The following is a 21,685-nucleotide window of genomic DNA, read 5'->3' on the forward strand; positions in this document are numbered from 1 at the left end:
CAGACTATACTACAAAGCTACAGTAATCAAGACAATATGGTACTGGAACAAAAACAGAAACATACATCAATGGAACAAGATAGAAAGCCCAGAGATAAACCCACGCACCTATGGTCAACTAATCTATGACAAAGGAGGCAAGGATATACAATGGAGAAAAGACAGTCTCTTCAATAAGTGGTGCTGGGAAAACTGGACAGCTACATGTAAAAGAATGAAATTAGAATACTCCCTAACACCATACACAAAAATAAACTCAAAATAGATTAGAGACCTAAATGTAAGACTGGACACTATAAAACTCTTAGAGGTAAACATAGGCAGAACACTCTATGACATAAATCACAGCAAGATCTTTTTTGATCCATCTCCTAGAGTAATGGAAATAAAAACAAAAATAAACAAATGGGACCTAATGAAACTTCAAAGCTTTTGCACAGCAAAGGAAACCATAAACAAGACAAAAAGACAACCCTCAGAATGGGTGAAAATATTTGCAAACGAAACAACTGACAAAGGATTAATCTCTAAAATATGCAAACAGCTCATGCTGCTCAATATCAAAGAAACAAACAACCCAATCCAAAAATGGGCAGAAGACCTAAATAGACATTTCTCCAAAGAAGACATACAGATGGCCAAGAGGCACATGAAAAGATGTTCAGCATCACTAATTAATTATTAGAGAAATGCAAATCAAAACTACAATGAGGTATCACCTCACATTGGTCAGAATGGCGATCCTCAGAAAATCTACAAACAACAAATGCTGGAGAGGGTTTGGAGAAAAGGGAACACTCTTGCACTGTTGGTGGGAATGTAAATTGATACAGCCACTATGGAGAACAGTATGGAGGTTCCTTAAACAACTAAAAATAGAATTACCATATGACCCAGCAATCCCACTACTGGGCATATACCCAGAGAAAACCGTAATTCAAAAAGACACATGCACCCGAATGTTCATTGCAGCACTATTTACAATAGCCAGGTCATGGAAGCAACCTAAATGCCCATCAACAGACGAATGGATAAAGAAGAAGTGGTACATATATACAATGGAATATTATTCAGCCATAAAAAGGAATGAAATTGAGTCATTTGTTGAGACATGGATGGATCTAGAGACTGTCATACAGAGTGAAGTAAGTCAGAAAGAGAAAAACAAATATCGTGTATTAACGCATGTATGTGGAACCTAGAAAAATGGTACAGATGAGCTGGTTTGCAGGGTAGAAGTTGAGACACAGATGTAGAGAATAGACATATGGACGCCAAGGGGGGAAAACTGCGGTGGGGTGGGGATGCTGGTGTGCTGAATTGGGCGATTGGGATTGACATGTATACACTGATGTGTATAAAATTGATGACTAATAAGAACCTGCAGTATAAAAAAACAAACAAACAAAACAACTAATACTAAACTTTAATTGGGTTATTTGTATGGAAATATGTTAATATAAATGTTTCAGACATTACATGGAAATTTCTAAAAATCTTATATGTTCTGGTATAATGTTATAAGTCATAATCCTAGTTATTACTTTAAAATGTATATCTCAGAAATAACTAATTTTCTTGTCAACTGCATTATTATGAACTTTCATCAAATCTTTAACCGTGGTCATTTTTAAGTCTTTTGTCATTTACAGACAGTTCTGGGTGTACTCTGATGCTTTTGCAAATATGTTCCTATAAAAGGCTTTCATCTTCAAGAAATTCATGGAAAAGACTCTGACAAGTACAGGTTTCTGGTAACTGACTGTACTGCTGAACTGAATGAATAAGCATTTTCAGAACTGTAACGAAAAACTGATGAACTCATAAAAGTGCTAACAAAAGATCAAGATGAAAAAAAATATTAATTACATGGGACTGAGTGAACTGATGAGGAAGAGTATAATTTTTGTGACTTTCTGTTTGAATTAAAAAAAAAAAAATCCCACAAGGACTCAGAGGCAAAGAATATACAAATCAATTTTCACTGCAGAGTAAAGGAGCTGTTACAGTGGAGAATTACTGGACTGAATGTCAATATTATGACATAGTATGAGTGTGTTTCATGTTTGGTAATTGCAATCATTGTTGCTTTTGTTGTGGTCATCCATGTACAATGGTTGGTGTCAGTCTATTTATCTCTTGTAAAAATAAAATACATTGTGTGTGTGCGGAAAAAAAAAAAAAAGTAATGAGCCACAAGCCAAAAAAATACATAGAAGAACCATAAATGCATATTGCTAAGTGAAAGAAATCTGTCTAAAAAGCCTACAGATTGTATAATTTCAATCGTATGACATTTGGGAATAGCAAAACTACAGCAATGGAAAAGATATCAATGGTTGCCTGGAGCTTGTGGGAAAATGGAAGGTTGAATAGGTAAGCAAAGGGAGTTTTTTTTAACATTGTGAAACTATTATTTATGATACATTAAGGTGGATACAAGACAATATGCATTTGTCAGAAACAATAGAACATAACAGCACTAAGACTAAACCTTACTGAATGCAAATTTTAGAGTCATTTAGAAAGTTCAAGATCCCAGGAAGAAATGTAGACTGTGACAAGATAACCTAAGTGTATTCCAAATATGTGAAAGTGCTGACCTAAGTAATTTTGTAAATGAGTATCGTCTGCAGAACTTAAAACAAAAACAACTGCACAGAAGAATTATACTGTAGTAGACAAAGTTGTTTTCCACAAAGGAGTGGGTTAAGAATTCTGATACTCTTAAACATTTACACTGGAATTGAACAGTGAAGTAAATGAATGGCAAATGGTGGAAGCCAGATATCTTACTGTTGAGTGAGAGTTTACACATAAGCCAGGAAAGAAACTAAAATAACTTGTGTCATTAATAATCTATTAATAATAATAGATTAGAGTTGCAGACAACAGAATAAACTCATGTTTAGCTTAATATAGATACAGATGTAGATGTAATATAGATACAGATATAGATACAGAAATATTTATAGAAATGCATATATACATGGGTTATTATACACAAGTATTGTTCCTTCTTTATCAGCTGAGAAGGCTTGAATATAAGGATGCTCCAGTAGCAATAAACACACTAGTGCTTGGTTCTTGATTCTAATGCCATTTTCCAATAAAAGAAACCAGGGTTTCTTAGAGAAATGGCTGATTCTAGGAGTGGGGATAGAAATAAACCAGATGAGACTGGAGCACTGGGTAGTGCTAGAATGTAAGAACATAATTAAAAAAAAATATATTGATGAGAGGTTATCAAGAGAAGACAGGAACCAACTGAAAGAGCATGCAATGGCCAATGCTGGAACAATTTGAGCAACAAGAAAATATTAAAGTATTATTAAATTATAACCCAAAATATAAAATAAAAATCTATGATACATACGGATATAAATGATTTAGTAAATAAATAAGTAGGGAAGAAGACACAAATCCCCTGCACAGAGGAATTCTAAATAATTTATGTAGAAATTCCACCCTTGAGGACCTGGAGTGAAATTTCTCAATCCTTATGTGTGCGTGGTACGCTGCAGTAGAGAAACCTGACAAACTCCATACCTCCTGACAAACTCCGTACCTCCATAAGGTAATCAAAGACAACCTCAATAATAAATCACTGAAATGTCTGCAAAGTAACTGCCCTATGCACCTCAAAACTGTCAAAGTCATCAAAACCAAGGAAAATCTTAGAAAGTGTCACAGCTAGGAGGATCCTAAGGAGACATGATAACTAAATTTAATATGGCATCTTGGCAGGGATCCTGGAGCAGGAAAAGGATATCAGGTTAAAACTAAGAGAAAAAAAAAAAAACTAAAGGAATCTGGACTTTAGTTAAAAATAATGCATCAATAATGTTTCACTAATTGTATTAAATGTACCATACTAAAGTAAAATGTTAACAACAGAGGAGACTGGATGTACAGTATATGACAACTTTCTATATTATCGTCACTATTTTGCTGTAAATCTAAAACTGTTCTAAAATCTTTACTTTTTTTATTTTTAAAAAAGAATTGATTATCCCTCAAGAAGCAAATGGAAAAAAAAATCTGCTGATAGCATATGCCATATTTCATAGTTCTGTTTAAGCAGTATTACACCAAAGCAAGGACATTTTTCCTCATTATCATTTCATTTAATGCTTGCAAGTATATGACTAAGAAAAAGGACTAATGGATAAGTGAACAATGTAGCAATGAAGAATAAATGATAAATGCTTATTTTGCCCTCTTCTAAACTGTACTGTTCCAAATAGGCTAGAGCAAGATAAAAAATACTATTGGAACTCATGATATAATTTATGCACACTTTTTAAAAATAAATACTTATTCTGACAACAGTGAAGTGAAATATCAACACACAGAATCAGGTGAATTAATTAATTTTTTCACTGATAGGTATTATTACTGTGTTGCCCGAACTTTTCTGTAATTTGAGGTTAATTATTAATCTATTTTTGGCTGTGATGAGTTTTCCTTCTAATTCTTTCCCTTTTTCTTACACAAAACACTCAACTATATGGTTTTTATCATTTTCATGATTAAAAATACCATCAAAGCCATGCTTGATATAACAAGTTTTTAAAATCATAGCAAGATAAAACTTATGTCTATCATAACACAACTCATTGTTCTTTACATAAATTAAGCCATTTGCAGCAACATGGATGCAACTAGAGATTATCATACTAAGTGAAGTAAATCAAAAACAGAAAGACAAATACCATATAATATCACTTACATGTGGAATCTAAAATATAACACAAATGAACCTATCTATGAAAAAGAAACAAAATCAGGGACATAGAGAATAGACCGGTGGGTTGCCAAGGGGGAGGGACCTGGGAGAGGATAAGAGTGAGAGTTTGGGATTAGCAGATGCAAACTGGTATACAGAATGGATAATCAACAAGATCCTGCTGTATAACACAGGGAACTATATTCAATATCTTGTGATAAACCATAATGAAAAAGAATATGAAAGAGAATATATATATGTATATAACTGAGTCATTTTGCTGTACAGCAGTAATTAACACATTGTAATTCAACTATACTGCAATAAAAATAAATTTTTTTAAAAAGTGGGTATATTTTATTGCTAGAAGAGTAGATCTTAAAAGTTCTCATTGCAAGAAAAAAATTGTAACTGTGTGGTGATGGATATTAAATAATCTTAGAGTGGTAATTATTTTGCAATATTTACATATATCAAAACACATTGTACACCTAAAACTAACACAATGTTATATGTCAATTATATCTCAATAAAAAAGTCAAAGAACAAAGTGGGAATAAATTATTTGCAGCTCACATTGAAATAAAGGCCTACTCTTTCTAAAATATAAAGAGCTTCTATAAAACAATAGGAAAAGGATTAATAGCTTAATAGAAAAAATGGCAAGAGTCCACATAAAAGGAATTTTATGTTTAATTTTTTTCTTTTAAATAGATTAAAAAAATTTTTAATCGAAGTAGAGTTGATTTATAATATTATATTAATTTCACATGTACAGCATAATGTTTCAATATTTTTACAGATAATACTGCATTATTACAAGATAATGGCAATAATTCTCCATGCTATACAATATAACCTAGTTGCTCTATCTATTTTATACATAGCAGTTTGTGTCTTTTAATCCCATACCCCTAATTTGCCCCTCTCCTTTTTCCCTCTCCCCTTTGGTAACCACTAGTATGTTTTCTATATCTATGAGTCTGTTTCTATTTTGCATATATATTCATTTGTATTAATTTTTAGATTCCACATATAAGTGATATAATACAGTATTTGTCTGACTTATTTTACTAAGCACAATATTCTCTAGGTCCAACCATGTTGCCACAAATAGCAGAATTTCATTCTTTTTATAGCTGAGTAATATTTCATTTTATATATATACCACATCTTTATCCATTTTTCTGTTGATGGGTACTTAGGTTGCTTTCATATCTTGGCTACTGTAAATAGTGCTGCTATAAACTTTGAGGTGTATGTATCTTTTCAAATTAGTGTTTTCATTTTTTTTTTTTTTTTGTATATACACCCAGGAGTGGAATTTCTGGATCATATGGTAGGCTCTATTTTTGTTTTTTTTTTTTGAGAACCTCCATATTGTTTTTCATACTGGCTGCACCAATTTATTTACATTCCCATGAATGGTGTACAGGGTTCCCTTTTCTCCACATTCTCTCCAACATTTGTTATTTGTAGACTTTTTGATGATAGCCATTCTTACAGGTATGAGGTGATATCTCATTGTGGTTTAGATTTGCACTTTGCTAATAATTAGCAACATTGAGCATATTTTAAAATGCCTGTTGGCCATCTGTATGTCTTCTTTGGAAAAAATGTCTATTTAGGTCTTCTGCCCATTTTTTGATTGTTTTTTTTTTTTTTTTTCTTTTTGATACAGAGTAGTATAAGCTGTTTATATACTTTGGATATTAACCCTTTGTCAGTCATATCATTTGCAAATATTTTCTTCCATTCTACTGTTGTCTTTTCATTTTGTTTACAGTTTCCTTTGCTGTGCAAAAGCTTCTATATTTAATTAGGTCCCATTTGTTTATTTTTGCTTTGATTTCTTTTGCTTAGGAGACAGACCCCAAAAAGTATTGCTACAATTTATGTCTAAGATTGTCTGGCAAGAGTTACATTGTCTTTGTTTCTAAATCTAAAAATTATATTTTCATTTTTAATGACTTTCCAACCCCATTTTGATTGTGTGATTGTCAAAAGGGATAATATACATGAAGTTAACCTGTTCACAGGAATTATTCTTCATTGTTTGATTATGTTCATCACTGTATTTCCAGTATCTACCATAATGCCTAAACATGTAAGAATAAGTAAACAATAGTTTAATAAAGGTATAATAAGAATGGCTGTTGTTAAGTAATTTATGTTATTGGAAGAATACTTTGATTTATTTTCTAGATCATCAGTATCTTCATTATAAGGAATAATGGAGAATAATTTCAATGCTAGTTGAAAATTCAGTTTCCATTCAATGTTTTCTGTAGCTTCCCAAGCCTACTTGTATGAGGTTTGGGAAATTCAAATTAGAACTTCAAATATTCATTGAAGACAGTTGTTGCCTCTGAAAGACCTTATAAATAATTATTTCTTCTACACTCGATGGTCCAAAAGCAGAGAATGGTGGTCTTCTAAGAGAAATATAACTCTTTTACTTAGATTTTTGGTTCCTGTTATGTTTGAAATGTTCATAGCAAACGGAATCAGGGTAAGTACAATACTAAAAACTTGGGATTCAAGCAGTTAACAGGCTGTTATATTCCTGGGAACAAAAATGGCTTTATCCAAACCCTAAATTAAAGTGAACTAAACATTAAAGCCATGACTCTCTCCCAATACCAAAAGACTCTTAACATGACCCACCTAAGGCTTCTTTCCTAAGGCACATCAAGTTTTTTCTCTTATGAAAGTCAGAATCTTCCCCCAGTATTATTCTTCTTCCCTAGCACACTATGCTGTCAACTCATTTTTTAGTGAACTTCTGCTTTCACTTCTGGGCTCATTTATCTATTGCTGCAGTACCACCACATTACAAACTACCTAGTGCTTTCAAATCACTTAGTGCTTTACAACAACAAAATCTGTGTTTATGCCTGAGCCTACAGTGCAGCATGAGGTTGCAGTGACGCGGACGGGACTCACTCAAGCATTTGCATGAAGCGAGCCATGGGGCATGGCTTGCTGCTGTAGGATTACCTAGCTGGGATGGCTCCTCATGTTATTCACGTCCCTTCAGCAATCCACCCCCAGCATGTTGTCATGGTGGTGAGAAGAGCAAAAGAGAAAGTGAAAACACAAAAGTGATTTCTCAGTCTTCTGCCTGGTCAAAGAAGTTCACTCATCAAGCCCAGAATCAGTGTACAGGGGAAATATCAAACGGTATGGATACTTGGAGGCACGAAAAGATGGGATTATTCATGCAATGGCTCTACCACAATATTTATATCTCTGTGTGCATCTCTATATGTATCAATATTTATCTGTTTATATATATGTACTATATATGTACTTTAATTTGAAATCAAAGTAATATAATGGCAAAAGCAGGTGTTTTTTTTTGTTTCTATCATGACATTTTTACATTTCATGCATGCATTAATTCTATGACAATAAAATTCTTAATGACTACACAGTATAAAATCCATATTTTTTGTCCACAATTAAAATTTAATACCTTATCGACTTCTCCCTTTCATTTTCTATGCATTTTAAATATCAGACATCTCTTGTCTCATTCCTTGCCAATTTCTTATTACAATCCCTAAAAAATAAGTTTTCCCCTCTTTAATTATTCATATAAATTTATACTAGTATCTACTGTATTACATTTATTTAGAAAATTGATTTCCTCCCTTTTATCCGCTAGACTGTAAGCTTCTTAAATGCAAGGAAATATCTATTTTTTTCTCCAGAATTACTGCTATGTATTATGTGCTTATCAATACTAGATATTTTAATTGATGCTAATATGATATATTGATGTTTATAATCAACCAATTTTGTGAGGTACAAATGAGAATTACCGTAGACATACACATATCTTAATACGGCTTGGAATAAGGATAGGCTTTATGATATCTAGAGCAGTGACTCTCAACCCTAGATGTGTACTGGAATCCACAATGAAGCTTCATTAATGCATATTCTGGTTCTCAATCTGAAAGGCTCTGCCATATGCTTACATTAGTTGATAGTATTCTAATTATGTAGCAGTTGATTTCAGAGTCTAGGCAATTATCTTCAAAATATATAATACATGTATCTTTTTAAGTTCCATAACATAGGACCTATACTTTCAAAAGATGATCTGAATTATTAATCTAAGTTTAAGAGGAAAAATAACAAAGCAAAAAAGTTATATATTTAAAAGCTGCAAACAATTGTAGCTGTTCTTAACAGATTTTTTAAGTTGATAAAGAATATAATACTGGTCTATAGTAGAATAGCTGTGTCTAAGGCTTGTCCTATTAGAATAGCTCAGCTTAGTTTATCCAGAAGGCCACTAGTATACTTCTTAGATGGACTGAAATAAAAGCTAATGGATCTATAATTTTATTCCAATAGAAGCTTTTTTTTTTTCCAAGCAGAAAATATTACCTTCTGAATCCTTTCAGAAGGGCATAAAACAGAAGAATTAAGAAAAAAATAATTGAAAACCATTGATCCTTCTTTATTAGTGTGGCCTTGCAAAGTTCTTGACTTTCCTGAGAAATTTTACTCACTGGTTTTCTTACTTAATTTGGTCCTTTTAATCTAAATAATATATGATTTAATATTATTAGAATCTAGTCAGAATGTTTTGGTCATCTATTCTTTTATAACACAGTAACCAAAAACTTAGTGGATTAATAAAAGAACTGTTTCATTTGTTCCCTGTTCCATGAATCAGGAACTTGGACAGGACATCTCAGGGCAGCTTACCTTTTCTCCATGTGATGTGTGCTGGGGCTAAAATGCCCAAGATTATGTCTTGTCTCATATGGGTATTAAAGTTAGGGTTGAGCAATAGGTAGAAGGTCTCAACTGGGATTGTATGATCCATTTCCAAGATGAATCACTCACATGGCCATCAAGACTCTAAGAAGAGCCTCCCACTTTCTGAGATGCCCATACTATGCCTGTGGAGTGTGTTTCTCCCAGGCTGCTCTCACCTTTTGAGACGGACCACATTCCGTCTATAGAATGTGTACCTCTCTAAATAAATCCACTTCTTACCTGTCACTTTGTCTCTCTGAATTCTTTCTTCTATGAAACATTGAACCTGAGCTTCAGTAAGTCATGACACCAGGAACTAAGGCCCCTACCCAGGTCGAGGATGGAATGAAGATGTGAACCCTCCTGAGTTCAATCAACTAAAGCTTGGACTCTGTTGACTTTTGCCCCAATTCTATGCCAAATTCTCCTCTCCTCAGGCCCCCTTGTGTATATGCATGTACCCTTAGTTTAAAACTTCCCCAACTTTCCTGTTCAGGGAGACACTGCTTTGGGAAAAGATCCCCTGTGTTCTTCCTTGCTACAAGTAATAAATCTTTCCTTCTCCCCTTCCCCCCTGCCCCAAAATCTAAGAATAATAATTTTAAGTGTACTTGAATACCTATTGATTCTCTAGCCCAGGCTTGCCAATAAAAGTTTCCTCAAGATAGAAATGTCTATAAATCTGTGTTCTCCAATATATTAGCTAATAGCCATATTTGACTATTAAGTAATTGAAATAGGGCTACTGTGACTAACTGAAGTTCTAATTTTGTTTAATGTTAATTAATTTATATTTACATTTAACTAACCAAATGTGGCTAGTGGTTACCCAAGTTACCCACTAAGGTCATAGTGTAGTTTCCTTAGATATATTTCATCAATATACTGGGGAAGCAGGACATTAGCCCTGTAGCCTTTCAGGTAGGATCACATATAGAAGCTAGGTGTTCATTATACAAAATATCTAAGGAGGTAAAGAGAGTGAACATCACCTGTATTAGCTTCCTAGGACTACCATAACAAAGTACAACAGATGGGGGATGTAAATAACAGAAATTAATTTTCTCATAGTCTTGGAGGGTAGAAGTTCAAATCAGGGTGTTGGGAGGGTTGGTTTCATTCTGAAGCTCCTCTCTGGCTAGTAGATAGCCATCTTCTTATGTTTGTATGGCCCGCCTTCTGTTTTTGTCTGTGTCCTGATCAATTTTTCGTCTTATAAAGACACCAGTTATATCAGATGAGGGTCCACCTCAGTGATCTCATTTTACATTAATTACCTCTTTAAAGGTCCTACATCCAAATACAGTCAGATTGTGAGGTAAAGTGTATAACTGCAACATATGAATTTTGGGACAATTCAGGCCATAACACAACCTGTATCAGTTAGCTATTGCTGCATAGCAAGCCACCACCAAGCAGCAATCACTTATTGCCTAATATCTAAAGTATCTCACATTTGGTTGATCTGGGATGAGCTTAGCCTGGCAGGTATGCTTCTCACTGCAGGTCTGCAGGCCACTCTGTTTCAGGCTTCAGAAGCTGGGACCAGTTTGACTCCATATTCCTCTCATCCTCCTGGGGCAGTGACTCTAGATGGGAGATGCTCTTCTAGTTATAGAATAGAAAGAGGGAGAAAAAAATAAATGAGGCTTCCTAAAGCCTAGGATCAGAATGGCACATTGTCACTTCTGCACATTTATCACTGGCCAAGGCAAGTCCCGTGGCTTAGCTTAAAGACAAGGGAAAGAGAAGTAGACTCCATCTATGATGGGGACATAGAACGAGTATCAGTTAGAGCACGGCAAATAGTTGTGCCCACTAATGCAATCTACCGCAAAAGCCTTCATTTTTTGAAGGATACATGGTTGAAGTAAAAAAAGCTAAATTCTGTGATCAAATGGAAAGGTAACATGGGATGTGGAAAGAAAAGCAATGCCTCACACTGAAAGTGAGCACGGAGTGAAATTAAGCAGAATCTCGGATAATTGCTGTGAAAATATTCACAGCAGAGATGCAAGTTGTACATTCAGAATGTCACAAAAGGATTAGTATAATTAGAGGCCCTAGATTTGAGAAGGATGGAACGGCACTTGATTTGGAACTAACTGTGGATTCCAGCTCAGTTATCATTAATACAGATAAAGAATAATCTGATGCTATTTTATTCACAGTTTGTTTTAGATCACTTTTGTTTTAGATTGTTTTACAAAATTAAAAATGCAAAGGGCATTTTTATTTTACATTGAGGAAAAGTAACTACAATGGAGGCCTTGTGGAATCATGCATACCCGTAATCTTTACGAACTAAACGGCACAGAATGTTAGCATAAGACTATATTTATGATGCTTCCTTATGCCTGTGTTTGTTTTTCATTAATTATGTAAGATCTCCTAATACTGCAGAGGTCCCAATGTGCTGCAGGCTGCTTTCCAAAATTTTATTTTTATGCATAAGGTACACAGTGGGGAACCCTAATCCCGAGGGAAGTATTTAATTCAGTTTTAAGTGAATTAGAGAACACTATTTCCCCAAGTCTCTTGTGTCTTTTTTACTGCTGAAATCTCATTATCATTGTCTCCAAATTCAGTGTTAATTACACTTTATTAGTATACACAAAGCTATCAGTATTTGTCAGAGTCCAAAACAAATTTAGGAACAATGTGGAGTAAGTGTTCAAAGTCATTTTTTTCCTTTCAAGGCAGTTGTTTTTCCCTTAAGAAAGTTATGAATAGTTTTCTAAATTGCCCTAATATCACTCCCCTTTTTATAAGTTATTCTTTGGGATTACTTCCAACTGTGTAACACATAAAATTATTTTATATTTACTTTAAAACTTGATATGGATTATGTTGTGAGCTGAATTTTGTTCCTCCCAAATTCATATATTGAAGTCTTAACCCCTACTACCTCAGAATGATGAAATTGGAGACAGAACTTTTAAAGAGGTAATTAAGGTTAATGAGGGCCATGACTGGTGTCCTCATAAGAAGAGGAAACATGGACACAGGTACGCATGTGCACAGAGGAATGACCATGTGGGGACACAGAGAGAAGACAGCCATCTACAAGCCAAGGAGACCTCAGAATGAAACTCTGCAGCAGCCTTGATCTTGGACTTCTAGCTTTCTTAACTGTGAGAAAATAAACTTCTGTGGTTTATGCCACCTAGTCTATAGTATTTTGTTATGGCAGCCCTAGCAAACTAACACAGATAGTAATATCAATAATATAACAAAAGGAAAGAGAAAAACTGTCTCTGGCAACCATGCATTCATCCATTCTAGAATAACCCAGAGAAAACCCAGAAGCATAAATCTATAGTATAGATAAATCAAGGTTAATACCACACATATAATCCCTAGTTAAGAGTAACCGTCCTAAATGGCTATGCTCTGCACAAAGGCAACTTAATACCTACTCAGCGTCATGTGAATTAATTAGGCTGGGAGATTTCCAAACAAACAGAAATGGTACTAAATATCTCAGTTCTTCTCTGCATAATTTGAACTTCATAATGAAAGTCATTACCAGTTTATAGGGACATTTTAGACTGAAAAGATGCTCTGAAATATGTCATAAGATGGCAGCAGCAGGAAAGACACAAAAGACAGTTATGAACAATTGAACATTATAAGCTAACTGAATCCGTAAAGCAAAATCCGTAAAGCAAAAAAGACCTCATAAAATTATGGTGCTTAATGATTACAAAAGAAGAAGAAACAGAGAAAGATAAAGGGTGTGGGGAGGTCTAAGACATCGTAATTAAAATTGATCAACAAAATTCTATTGCTAAAGACACAACGACATACTCTATTGATAAGGCTTAGCCTATAGCTGTGGTTTATTTTTACAGTACCTGAACTCTTTCAGTTGTTGCCAGAGGCAACTGAGTGACAATGCCAGGCTATGCATGAAATTTTGGATGTCTTTCTTTTAATAAAAGCATAAGCAACAAAAGTAAAAATAGAGATGTGGGGATACATCAAACTAAAAACTTCTGCAAAGCAAAGGAAACAATAAACACAGTGAAAAGGCAACCTAGGAATGAGAAAAAATATTTGCAAATTATATATATGATAAAGGGGCTAATATCTAAAATATATAAGGAACTACTACAATTCAATAGCAAAAATACAAATAACTCAATTTAAAAATGGGTCAGTGATTTGAATAGATATTTCTCCAAAGAAGACACACAAATTATCAACAGGTATATGAAAAGATACTCAACATCACTAATCATCAAGGAAATGAAAATCAAAACTATAATGACATACGACCTCACAGCAGTTAGAATGGTTATTATCAAAAAGTCAGGAAAAAAAAAAAAGTGTTGGTGAGGATGTGGAGAAACTGGAACTCTTGTACATTATTGGTGAGAATGTAAAATGGTGAAGAAACTACAGAGATTCCTCAAAAAATTAAAAAATAGTATCATATGATCCAGCAATCCTACTTCTGGGTAAATATATCGAAAAGAATTGAAATCAGGATCTTGAATACATATCTGCACATTTACTGCAGCATTATTCACAATTGCCAAGATATGGAAACAACCCAAATGTCCATCAATGAATGAATGGATAAAAAGACAATGTGCCATGTACATACAAGGCAATATTATTCAGCTTTAAAAAAGAAGATTCTGCCATTTGTGACAACATGGATCAAACTGGAGGGCATTATGCTAAGTGATATAATCCAATCACAGAAAGACAGATACAGAGTGATTCCACTTATATGAGGTATCAAAAATGGTCAAACTATTAGAAACGGGTAAAATGGTTGTTGCCAAGCGTGGCGGGAATAAAGAAATGGGGAGTTGCCATTCAACAGGTACAAAAATTCAATTATACAAGGAAAAATAAAAGTGTCTGGAGAAGAATGGCTGTGATAGTTGTTCAACAACCTGAATGTACTTAAATGCCACTGACCTGAACACTTAAAAATGATTAAGATAGTAAATTTTTTGTTATGTGCATTAACCACATTCTTAAAAAGTGAGTTTAGGGACTTCCCTGGTGGCGCAGTGGTTAAGAATCTGCCTGCCAATGAAGGGGACACGGGTTCGAGCCCTGGTCCGGGAAGATCCCACATGCCACGGAGCAACTAAGCCGGTGCGCCACAACTACTGAGCCTGCGCTCTAGAGCCCGCGAGCCACAACTGCTGAGCCCGCGTGCCTAGAGCCTGTGCTCCGCAACAAGAGAAGTCACTGCAGTAAGAAGCCCATGCATCACAATGAGGAGTAGACCCCGCTCGCCACAACTAGAGAAAGCCCGCAGGCAGCAACGAAGACACAACGCAGCCCAAAATAAATAGACTAAATAAAGTTATATATTTAAAAAAGGGAGTTTACAAGTTAAACTTCCCAACTTTCAGAGCTGTAAAATGCTAGAGTGTGAATGTGTATCTAGTTTCTCTGATTCTAATTACTAGGTTCTTATCAAATTTATTTAAGAACTATCTAGGCCTGTGGTAAAGAATAAATATGTCATGAAACTGCAAAAGATGCTTTGTTACTTGGAATAGTACTGTGTTTTCTATAATTATAAGTTAACTTGAAAGAATAAAGTGTAAAATTACTTTAAGGAAATGCCAAGAAAATTCAGATGCAGCAACATTTATCAACAAGCAGAGTCATCTTACCATCTATCTACAAGCATTTTTCAGTGTAAATAATGCATAGATGTTAAGGATCACCACCTACCTATAGTCTGTAAATCCAGTTGAAAGGACATGGTTGTCACTTTGATCTTAACAGAAGGCAGAAATGTCCTGTCACCATCCAATCCCTCACTGGCTAAAATGTCACCTCGTCTATGGAGGCAATCTATTTATTGCCCCTATAATCCACAGATTATATGGAACCCCAAATTGTCCTTGAACCTATATAATTAAATGCATACTTAGAAATATATCATATAAATTTATGATGCTAATAATGATCTTTTTAATATGCATCATGACTACCTGAAGCACTTAAAGGAAGAGTAATTTCTTTAAAAGCATACAACCATTTTCAGGGTTTTCATTAAGTTTAATAAATGTTGGCATTTTGACATGAAACATTTTTTTTCCCCTAGAGGAGGACAGAAAAGTACATGTTTGTGTGTCTTTCAGTTGACAGACAAATCTAATTATCATTGAGTTAAACTGCCATATCAGTATTAGCCATGTATGTGTTTGCAATTTAATTGTACATAACTAAAGGATTCATTGATCAAATTTGCAATGCAATATATACATCATTTGCAAAAGGTGAGAGCTTGAAAATACCTATCCCAGAAATCATGGGTCTATCCTCACAAGTGGAAATTGCCTTGATTCAACAGATTTTCCACTAGCCATAGTTTCCATAACTTAGTATGAGTTATATTTAGCAACATAATACTAACAACATTTTCAACATTATTCAGGTAATATTTAAAACATTTTTATTTTAAATATTACATTGGATGTGATTTGACCATATGATTTACAGAGGAAGGTCGTCAGTTACAACAATAATTTATTCCTAAGTCATTTGCTAGGTGAACAAAGCTTGTACAAATAGATTTGATATTTGGTTATGGGATTTTAAGGAAAATAAGTGTGTATAGGAGATGTTCTTTGCTGTTTCTAAAGTTATTTTTCCTTCCCTCTTTGCTGTCAGAATTCTGACTTTTCTTGGTGCACAGCCTCAGGCATGAATCATGATTTTTTAAGTCAATCATGACACTATCATCCCATTGTCATATTGATAAGTTTCTGAGCCTCTCTTATAACTACAGATATCCAGTTAAGCATGTTCTAGCCAATAGGATATAAGGTCAGGAATGCTGGGCTTCCCTGGTGGCGCAGTGGTTGAGAGTCTGCCTGCCAATGCAGGGGACACGGGTTCGAGCCCTGGTCTGGGAGGATCCCACATGCCGCGGAGCAACTAGGCCCTGTGAGCCACAACTACTGAGCCTGCGCGTCTGGAGCCTGTGCTCCGCAACAAGAGAGGCTGCGATAGTGAGAGGCCCGCGCACCGCGATGAAGAGTGGCCCCCGCTTGCCGCAACTAGAGAAAGCCCTCGCACAGAAACGAAGACCCAACACAGCCATAAATAAATAAATAAAATAAATAAAATAAAATAAAATAAAATAAAGTAAAATAAAAAATAAAAAAATAAAAGGTAAGGTCAGGAATGCTGTGTGCTTCAGGGGGTAATAAATGCTTTTCATTAAAAAAAAAAAAGGAAATAAAAGAGGAGAAAGACTTTTATCCCCATGCCTCTTTTCCTTTTGAGACCTGTGTTTGTGAGGGAGCTACAGTCATCGTACAACTCTCATAGGGTTATATTTCATTGACATTGGAATCCTAAGCAAGGAACTAAGAGTGATTTGACAGAGCATGATTCGGAATAAGTAGGAAACCTGGCATCTGGCACTGGCCAAAATTTGGATTTAGATGAGTCATTTTACATATGGTTTCCCCAGATGTTCCATGAGGAAATTAAACAAAGATACTTTCATAGTAAGGATCCTACTCCTAAATCTATGGTTAAAAGAAACCAAAAAGAGTGACTATTCTGATAACAAAGCAAACAGACCTGCCATTATATGAAAAAAAAAAAAAAAGTAACTGTTTGATAACACTTAATATGAGTCTAAATGCATAGGAAACTTTTAGGAATGTTCTTAACAAAATAAACAAAAAAGCTTATATGAATCAAAACATGCTAGTGACCAGAGTTACAATTTAACTACAAACTATCTTAGCAAGCCACTTAGCTTATTGAAGATACAATATTAAAACACTGTTTTCAGTTTAAATTTACCTAGATGTAACTATTATGAGCATGAAAAAAATCTGCCCTCCCTTTACCTAAAAAAAAAAAAAAAAGTTAAAAAAAAATAGTATCCTAATGCCATGATCAATAGATCTTTTAAGTATGTATAGTCATTTGTTATTTGAGTAATATAATTACTCAAGTACCACCTCTTACTTTTTCCCTAGAATTTCCTAATTATTTCCACAACAAATATACCCTTGTGATGATTAATTTTATCTGTCAACTTGACTGAGCCAAGAAATGCCCAGATAGCTGATAAAACATAATTTCTGGGTGTGTCTATGAGAGTGGTTCTGGAAAAGATTAGCATTTGATTCAGTAGATTGAATAGCAACAATCACTCTCATTAATGTGGGTGGACACCACCCAATCCATCAAGAACAAAAAGGTGAAGAAAGAGCCATTTCTCTCTCTCTCTTTCCACCTCCCTCTCTTTTTGAGCTAGAACATCCATCTTCTGCCATCAGACATCAGAGCTCCTGGTTCTTGGACCTTTGGACTATGGGACCACCTCTCCCCACTTCTCAGGCCTTAGGCCTCAGACTGGGAGCTACACCATCAGTTCCCCTGGTTCTCCAGCCTTCAGACACAGACTGAATTATAAGTAGCTCCCCTGATCTCCAGCTTGCAGACAGCAGGACTTTGTGGTTTCCGTAACTGTGGAGCCTATTCCTATAATAAATCTCTCTCTCTCCCTCCCTCCCTCTCCCTCCCTCTCTCTTATATATATATGAAATATATATATATATATAATCTCCTATTGGTTCTGTTCTGCTGGAGAACCCTGACTAATACAGCCCCTTTACTGAGTTAAGCTTGATACGTTTTGAGGATCAAGTCTCATTTAACCTCTTCCTAGATTTGTATCATATTTCAATAGGATTTTAAAAATTTAATTGCATTTAAAAATAGATAATAATCTTGAGTATCTGATGTGTGCATTGGGTAATATGATTCAGACTAAAAAAAAAGGTTTCTAAAATGTCTTTTTTTATATAAATATGGCATACATGGTATATTCATTTATAATATTAATTATGCAATATTAATTATATTAATATTGTATAATTATATGTTATATATAATTATATACTAACACTTAATTTAGGTTGTTCTGAGAGTATAGTCAGAATTTGAATTTATACTGACAGGCACAGATTCTCCTACTAAATCACAGGAAAAGGTAAATAAGGAGGACATCAATGGAAAAATTTGTATAATTAGAATTGCTGTCAAACCCCTACCTGTCCAGTAAATAAAATTAGGTCACCTAAGAGCCTCAATGGTTTCTTTTGGTCCTCTTATGTTAATGTAAGTTTGAAAGATGATCTCTTTTTCCCTAGCCAAATTTGAAATTTTGCCCCTTTTCCATATGCCAGGAAAAAATGTTGACTACATTAATTTTTTTTCTGTGGTAAGAGCCTTTCCTCCCAGTATTTGGAAAAATCATGACTCTGAGAATTCCTTTATATAATAATTTTCCCCGACAACTAATTTTGGGAACCTTGAGGACAGTAATGGTGTAGATGTCACAGTCTGTGGAATGAGAGCTGGGTCATTTCTTCTGGGCACTAAAGAAAAATAAATTAATTCTTTAGGAATTAAAGATAATCTAGTAGAAGATACTGTGGTAAATGGTTAAAAATACCCTTTTCAAACTACATACAAGACATAAACCATATTTCAATATTATAATGCATAATAAGTAAAAACAAATCCTATACTACAGGAAATTCCATAGATAAAACACATCCAGATCCCTGAGAGTTTTTATAATATCGTTTGTCTCTCTACTCAAAGGCAATTTACCTTCAAAAAGGATTCTGCGGTCACACTATTTTGCCTCAAAACTCAATTCTTTTCTAAATCTTGCCTCGTAAGTTTGGTGTCCAACCTATTTGTTCATTTCAATATTTAGATTGTTTTTTTCTCTCATGTCTATGGTATTACTTCCTGAATGACTGTGAAATGCTTCATTTCACTTTGGATTTAGCAATCTGATCAATAACTATTTAAAACTCTATCCTTCACTGATGATTGTGTATGTTAGAATAAATTATGCCACCTCAATTACAGATTCAATTTATTTTTCATTTAAGGAAGCTCATTACCTTATTTCAATACCTTACATATCATTTAAGGTATATCTCAATACTTTATATTTCATTTAATAAATCTTAAAATAATAATTTTATTTCTATTATATTTTAGACTTAATTTCTATTCAATTTATTCTATTTTTAATTATTAAATATACCATATCTAAATGTTATAACCATTAATTTATGCTATTATATTTTACTGAATGATTGGATTTCTTAAATCTCAGATGTTTACAAGCAGTCTGGAATTTGTGTGCCTTGAATCCCCAGTGTAAGAAATTAAATGTAGATATTTTTCAAATAATTTAAGGATATTAAAATGTCAAATAATGTTTAGTTGCTTGTGTTTTTTAAATTATTTTCTTTCTCCTTAATAAATATTGCCATTGACTAGCCGCCAATCAATTAATTGTTATCTCTTCATGTAGTAACTGTGGCGCTCTCATGCTATGGTGTCATTTTTTATAGTATCAGTTGTGAAATTTAAAGCATACAAGGTTTTTTTTTTTGGTTTTTTTTTGAAGAAATGGCACCAAAATTCTGCTTTAAGTATTACAGGTGGCTTGGATAATTTATTGTTAAATAATGGAATGTGATATTTTTCTAATTCTAAAATATTTATTGTCTGAAGTGAGAAAGAGTTGGAATTTTTTACTACAGTTTTGCTTGAGAGAAAAATAAAATAAGAAATCTTCCAAAAAGGCAAAGTAAACACACAAATCCTGATGTAAGTGCACCAAATCCAAGGCATGTAGCAGTCACAATCATTGATGTATGTTAAGCCTAGGTACTGATTTTGTTCTACAACTTCAGTGTACCTCAGCTAATGACAAAGCTCGGTTTCTGTAAAGCCTTATGAAGAGAATTCTACAGAAATATCCTGCACACCTCCTGGAGAGAAACATACTGGAGAGTGACAACAAGTGCCAATACACCTCGGCCTAAGTAGAGCCCACCTTGACCTTGGCATTTCAGTTTTCAACAGTAAGAGAAGCAGTTAGCCTTTTCAACATCATTTATGTGCATATAGAGTGACTTAACGAAAAGTAACACATGCATCAAAATTTTTGAAAGTTGTTCTAGAAGCTTTTTCTGAAGAAGGTGTGATAAAAGGTTTTTCAACAATAAACTCATAAAGTAAATTGGACATGTGAGAGTGAAGAAAACGTGTCGGGGGATGATTAATGAGGTGGCTCAGAATCTTATCCTTGGGGTAAGTATAGAGTGGACAAGTCACCAGAGCCTGAAGTGTTTCAACTAAAGCAGCTAAACCATCTGCCTTTAGAAACATAAGATTAAATGTGTGACACACTTTATGATGCTGCAAAATCAAAATGTATTGTTATTTTCTTTAGTCAGTTGCAGGGATATTGCACTTACACTTTTTTTGCAATATAAAATAACCAGGCCTTGGAAAAATTGATAGGGAAAATACCAAAATTATTCCCTGAGTTCTGTAATACAATTGCTATATGATATAATCTTCAAATTTTATATTAATGCTTTATTTTATGTTTTTTATTTTAGAAAATGGTCAAATATTATAAAGGATTGAAAAATAAGAGAAAGAATAATGAATTAAGTGTATTACTGTTGCACAGTTAGAATCACAATTTTTCCCCATGCACGTATTTCCTAGAATGGAGAGTTGCAAAAGTTAGTATAGTAGGAAATCAAGAGATAGGTCGCTGAATTTTTCAACAGTTTCATAATACAAAGTATATATATATATGCAGGATGAGAGCAATGAAAAGGTGAGAAGTTACAGTCTGATTACCACACTAAGATTCAGTGACACTGACGTGTGTGTGTATTTGGCTTCCAGGCTCCTACGGCTACTAAGACTGTGTCAGAGTGTTGGTGTCCCCGTGGGGCAAACAATAAACTCAAATTTATCAACAGGTTGTTTGAATGGTGTTTATGAATCAGCAGACAACAGCGGTCTCAATGAGCCATGAAAATGAAGCATTTACTCACTCATATATTCAACAAATTATTCACTGAGGGCTCATGTGTATTCAACTTTCAAAAAAGTTTGCCAATAAATTCAAACATGTTTATATTGAGTAGGAATTTGTAAAGCTTATTTTTAGGCAAATATGCACTATGAATTTCCAAGCAGGACTAAGGATATGCAATACTTTAGCCTTTTCCAAAGGGGATCTCTAGCAACTAATGTTTTTCATAGCAGAGCTCTGGGAAAGATTTTAGATGAATTAATCCTTACAACCAATCTGAGGGGATAGTTAGTATTATC

At 34.1% G+C, this 21,685-nt stretch overlaps 1 long non-coding RNA gene across 1 annotated transcript in view; it reads right to left on the reverse strand.

Moving 5' to 3' along the window:
• Positions 1 to 10,969: 10,969 nt before the first annotated feature.
• LOC132354148 (uncharacterized) overlaps positions 10,970 to 21,685 on the reverse strand; it is a 208,000-nt gene continuing 197,284 nt past the window's right edge. The window contains exon 4 of the long non-coding RNA XR_009499189.1: positions 10,970 to 11,116. This is a non-coding gene — a long non-coding RNA (uncharacterized LOC132354148). The remainder of the gene's footprint in view (positions 11,117 to 21,685) is intronic.

Source organism: Balaenoptera ricei, chromosome 1, assembly GCF_028023285.1.
Source record: "Balaenoptera ricei isolate mBalRic1 chromosome 1, mBalRic1.hap2, whole genome shotgun sequence".
NCBI lineage: Eukaryota > Metazoa > Chordata > Mammalia > Artiodactyla > Balaenopteridae > Balaenoptera > Balaenoptera ricei.